Source organism: Heptranchias perlo, chromosome 42, assembly GCF_035084215.1.
Source record: "Heptranchias perlo isolate sHepPer1 chromosome 42, sHepPer1.hap1, whole genome shotgun sequence".
Classification (NCBI taxonomy): domain Eukaryota; kingdom Metazoa; phylum Chordata; class Chondrichthyes; order Hexanchiformes; family Hexanchidae; genus Heptranchias; species Heptranchias perlo.
In genome coordinates, this window is record NC_090366.1 from 11000816 (window position 1) to 11006817 (window position 6002).

Consider the following 6002-nt stretch of genomic DNA (forward strand, 5'->3'; position numbering starts at 1 on the left):
TCTTTTAGCGCAGAACGGACTTGGACGAGGTCCATGGCTGCTTTATCATCACTGGAAGACCAGTCACCCAGCGAGAGATGGCACGTTCGGGAGAGGAAGAGAGAAGGCCGAAAGTAGAGAAAAAAAAAGTTGCTAGCTGGACAAAACAATCTAGTTTGACCTTCAACCCCAATTGTATTAAGAACGGTAAACAAATTCCCGGCTGACAAAATTTAATGGGGCAAGGCCTTTCCTGCCGACACACAGGAGAACATGGAAAAAACAGACTCCAATTTCTTCTTGGCAATGCTATTTAACTTTGAATAAACAAAGCGATCCCAAACTTTAAACAACTCCCGTTAATTAGGGAAATAGACATTCTGACAGGAAGTGACTGAGTAGGACACAGCCCTGGCAATATCCCACTATTTTGCAAAGAACAGCGTCGGTGGACCTGATGGTTGTACTATAGCCTTCAGGTGAAAAGTGTGTGGGTTTGAGCCCTTCGCTAGGGGCTGACACTTCAGTGCAGTACTGATGGATGGGGCATTAATCCAAAGCCTTGTATACCTGTTTAAGTGGGTGCTAAACACCGCATTGGGACAATGGTAGGGTTGATGTTCTGGGAGGATGAGAGCAAATGGATTGAAGGGCCTTCTCCACCTAAAACTATCTTGTGATCTTCAGGATCGTGAATTTCATTGTTTTTGTCCTATTTCACCCCGAGATGAGCTTCTGACCCCATATCTGCTCCATCACCAAGACCGCCTACTTCCACCTCCGTAACATCACCCGTCTCCGCCCCTGCCTCAGCTCACCTGCTGTTGAAACCCTCATCCGTGCTTTCATAACCTCCAGGCTCTACTCTTCCAACGCCTTTCTGGCCTCCCATCTTCCACCCTTCGTAAACTTGAACTCATCCAAAACTCTGCTGCCCCCCGTATCCTAACTCGCGCCAAGTCCCGTTCACCCATCACCCCCTGTGCTCGCTGACCTACGTTGACTCCTGGTCCGGGAACACCTCGATTTTAAAATTCTCATCCTTGTGTTCAAATCCCTCCATGGCCCTCGCCCCCTCCCTATCTCTGTAACCTCCTCCAGCCCCTACAACCCTCCGAGATCTCTGCGCTCCTCCAATTCTGGCCTCTTGCACATCCCCGATTTCCATCGCTCCACCATTGGCGGCCGTGCTTTCAGCTGCCTGGGCCCTAAGCTCTGGAATTCCCTCCCTAAACCTCTCCGCCTCTCTCTCTCCTCCTTTAAGACGCTCCTTAAAACCTACCTCTTTGACCGAGCATTTGGTCGCCTGTCCTAATATCTCCTTATGTGGCTCGGTGAATGATTACGCTCCTTTGAAGCGCCTTGGGACGTTTTACTAGTTAAAGGCGCTTTATAAATGCAAATTATTGTTGTTATTGTACTGACCTTCGAACAAAACCCAGGGTCTGAGGATTTCAACTGATAGAAAAGTTTTTGACTGATTCTGTGAACCATCACAAGAAAGTACTCTACATTTAGGATCTTGATTTGTTCCCTTCTGTTCGTGGTAGTTTCACTTCCTATTACTTTAGGTGACTATTCTTAGATTTGTCAAAATATTTACTGCACATCTGGTACCATTATAAAATCATTGAAACTACAAGGCATTGTTGAGGCCCCCTGGAAGAGGTCACAGAGCTAGGCAGGGTCGAGGCCATGAAGGGATTTGAATACAAGGATGAGATGGAGGCCATTTGGTCCATCACACCTGGCCTCCTGCTGGCTTTTCAGCTCTAACCTCATCTCTATATCCCTTTCCCCACATATCCTATTTCAAATATTTGGAAATATATCGGCCGTTCATTCATCGTCGCTGGGTCAAAATCCTGGAACTCCCTTCCAGACAGCACTGTGGGAGAACCTTCACCACACGGGCTGCAGCGGTTCAAGGTGGCGGCTCACCACCACCTTCTCAAGGGGCAATTAGGGATGGGCAATAAATGCCGGCCTCGCCAGCGATGCCCACATCCCATGAACGGATTTTTAAAAAGAAGAGCAGGGGAGCTCTCCCCTGTGTCCTGACCAATATTTTTCCCTCAACCAACATCACTAACACAGATTATCTGGTCATTACACATTGCTGTTTGTGGGATCTTGCTGTGCGTTAATTGGCTGCCGCGTTTCCTACATTACAGCAGTGACTACACTTCAAAAGTATTCATTGGCTGTAAAATGCTTTGGGACGTCCTGAGGTCATGAAAGGCGCTTTGTAAATGCTAGCCCTTCATAGAGTCATAGAGTCATAGAGTCATACAGCACGGATAGAGGCCCTTCGGCCCATCGTGTCCGCGCCGGCCATCAGCCCTGTCTACTCTAATCCCATATTCCAGCATTTGGTCCGTAGCCTTGTATGCTATGGCATTTCAAGTGCTCATCCAAATGCTTCTTGAATGTTGTGAGGGTTCCTGCCTCCACAACCCTTTCAGGCAGTGAGTTCCAGACTCCAACCACCCTCTGGGTGAAAAAGTTATTTCTCAAATCCCCTCTAAACCTCCCGCCTTTTACCTTGAATCTATGTCCCCTTGTTATAGAACCCTCAACGAAGGGAAAAAGCTCCTTTGTATCCATCCTATCTGTACCCCTCATAATTTTGTACACCTCAATCATGTCCCCCCTCAGCCTCCTCTGCTCCAAGGAAAACAAACCCAATCTTCCCAGTCTCTCTTCATAGCTGAAGCGCTCCAGCCCTGGTAACATCCTGGTGAATCTCCTCTGCACCCTCTCCAAAGCGATCACATCCTTCCTGTAGTGTGGCGACCAGAACTGCACACAGTACTCCAGCTGTGGCCTAACCAGTGTTTCCTTCTTAGCCATCTCTCCATCAGTGGAGCTGAAATCGCCTTAATATCACGTGCCCCAGTTTTCAGAAAGCCTCTCATGTGGCACTTTGTCAAACACCTTCTGAAAATCCATACTTGTAACATTCACCACTTTCCCTTTATTTTTATATAGTATGGCCCCAAAATTCAGAGTCCTCAGATCTGCCTCCTAGCAGGATAGGAATTGCACCCACCAGCCGACCCCACCGCAGACCTTGTTGGAATTCCTGCGGTCAGGCTCATTCTAACATTTCCATGAAGGACAAAGGCACGACTGTTGATGAGATGCAGCTGAGAGGCCCGGACAATCCACGGGGGTTGGGATGGAGCAGGTCACTCTGAGAGCGCAGCATCCAGGGAGGTGCAGACATGGTTCCAACAGGGCCAAGATAATCTAGAGAGGTTGCAGGGGAGGGAGCAGCAGTGAAACGAAATGATTCTTCAGCTATGAATTCCAGAAACTTCAAATGCTTTTTGTTGATCACGTTTACAATTGTTCTTTGTTGCAAACTTAAAGTTGCACGGGAACAGGAAGAGATTTTTGGTAAATTTGGACTCTCATAAGTGGTCCCCTTTTACTGATGAATAAATTGTTCTGAAGGGTTGCAGATTTAACTGATGTGGAGCATCCTGTTTATTACAGATGTTGCACAGTTATATTAAGATCAGATATCACTGAAAGACTTCACGGATGAGTTTGCCTCACGTCTCGCTCGCAGTCGCCGACTGTGATTCTGACGTGTCCTCCTCACGTCCAATATTTTTTTCTGTGTCAAGGGATCGGCTTCTGATTCTGTTTCCCCCTCGGGAATCTCAATTTCCATGCCTTTCTGAAAAGCGAGGTTGTGGGGCACACAGCAAGCTACCGCAATATGGGAGACAACATTGGGAGCTGCTGGCAGAGGAAAAGGCCGATCCAGATACCTGAATTTTCCCTGCAGCATGCTAGTAGCCTGTCCAATTGTAATTCATGTGGACGTGAGCCTCAATGAAGCCTCGTCACTGGTCATCAATCGTGTTAACAGCCACAGTTGTAATAGTGACCATTTGTCTCCAACTAGTGGCTCAGTTGGTAGCATTCTCGCCTCTGAGTCAGCAGGTCATGGGTTCAAAGCCCACTCCATGCGACTTGACCACAAAATCTAGGCCGACACTCCAGTGCAGTACTGAGGGAATGTTGCACGGTCGGAGGTGCCATCGTTCGGATAAGACATTAAACTCTCGGGCGGACGTAAAAGATCGCATGGCACTATTTTGAAGAAGGGCAGGGGAATTCAGGTTGCTATTTATCCCTCACTGTGTGCGGTTTTGGTCTCCTTATCTGAGGAAGGATGTCCTTGCCATGGAGGGAGTGCAACGAAGGTTAACCAGACTGAACCCTGGGATGGCAGGACTGACGTATGAGGAGAGATTGGGTCGACTAGGCCTGTATTCACTAGAGTTTAGAAGAATGAGAGGTGATCTCATCGAAACATGTAAAATTCTAACAGGACTAGACAGACTAGATGCAGGGAGGATGTTCCCGATGACTGGGGAGTCCAGAACCAGGGGTCACAGTCTCAGGATACGGGGTATGCCATTTTGAACCGAGATGAGGAGAAATTTCTTCACTCAGGGGGTGGTGAACCTGTGGAATTCTCTACCACAGAAGGCAGTGGAGACCAAGTCATTAGATGTATTCAAGAAGGAGATCGATATATTTCTTAATGCTAAAGGGATCAAGGGATATGGGGAAAAAGCGGGAACAGGGTACTGAGTTAGACGATCAGCCATGATCATTTTGAATGGCGGAGCAGGCCCGAAGGGCCGAATGGCCTACTCTTGCTCCTATTTTCTATGTTTCAACGAACACCTTAAACAGATCATCTGGTCATTGTCACATTGCTGTTTGTGGGATCTTGCTGTGCACAAATTGGATGTGTTTCCTACATTATAACAATGACAACGCTTTAAAACTACTTCATTGGCTGTGAAGCATTTTGGGATGTTCTGGAGTCACGAAAGGCGTCAGAAAATGTAAGATCTTTCCTCCTTTTCTGTCAATAGAGAAGTTGGGGAGACAAATTTAACGTTATAGGAGCCTCGATCAATTTTAAGCAGTGCCAGCAAATCCCAAAATAGAAACCCTTCTTGTGAGGCAGCAAATCTGATAGATCCGCCCTCCTGGCAAAAACCATTTCCCATGGTCTCACAACTTCAAACATGTGACTGCTTCACTGCCCTCGGGGGATTGTACGGTTACTCATTTGAATTATGTTGAAATGCCAGACATTGCTTCTTTGTACCTGCTCCCCACTCGAACCCAGCAAAGGCGAAAAGTGCCTTCATAACGTGTTCACCTGCCTGGCCCATCCCTCTCACACGTGATTGACCCGATGGGGGGGGTGGGAGTTGGACGGTGAGATGGAGAGATCTGCAAGCTTGTAAATGTGACTACGCATCAGTACAGCGCCGTTTTGCACACCAGTGGAATCACGCCAATGCAGAAACATAACTAGCGTGAAAGGTTGGTCATGAGCATTGGAACCACAAACAGGTTCTTTCCCTGTAACACAAACTGTGTGCTGTAGCGTGTTCTTTCTGCAAGATTACACCAATGAAGGAACAGTGCTGACAACAGCTGTTTCCAAACTGCTGATTGTCATCGTCTAGGGGATTATCCATAACAGCTTTTTCCAACCATGCTGCTTCAAGTCTCTCACTTGTGCAGTAAGGCCCCTTTTAACTTGGGATTAGAGGGTTATATTATAAAGATAGGTTGCATAGACTTGGCTCGTACTCCCTCGTGTATAGAAGATTAAGGGGTGATCTAATTGAGGTGTTTAAGATGATGAAAAGATTTGATAGGGTAGATAAGGAGCCTAGATAAAGAGAAACTATTTCCTCTGGTGGGGGGAGTCCAGAACAAGGGGGCATAACCTTAAAATTAGAGCCAGGTCGTTCAGGGGAGATGTCGGGAAGCACTTCTTCACACAAAGGGGAGTGGGAATCTGGAACTCTCTCCCCCAAAAAGCTGTTGAGGCTGGGGGTCAATTGGAAATTTCAAAGACTGAGATTGATAGATTTTAGTTGGGTGAGGGGATTAAGGGTTACGGAACCAAGGCGGGTAGATGGAGTTAAGATACAGATCAGCCATGATCTAATTGAATGGAGGAACAGGCTCGA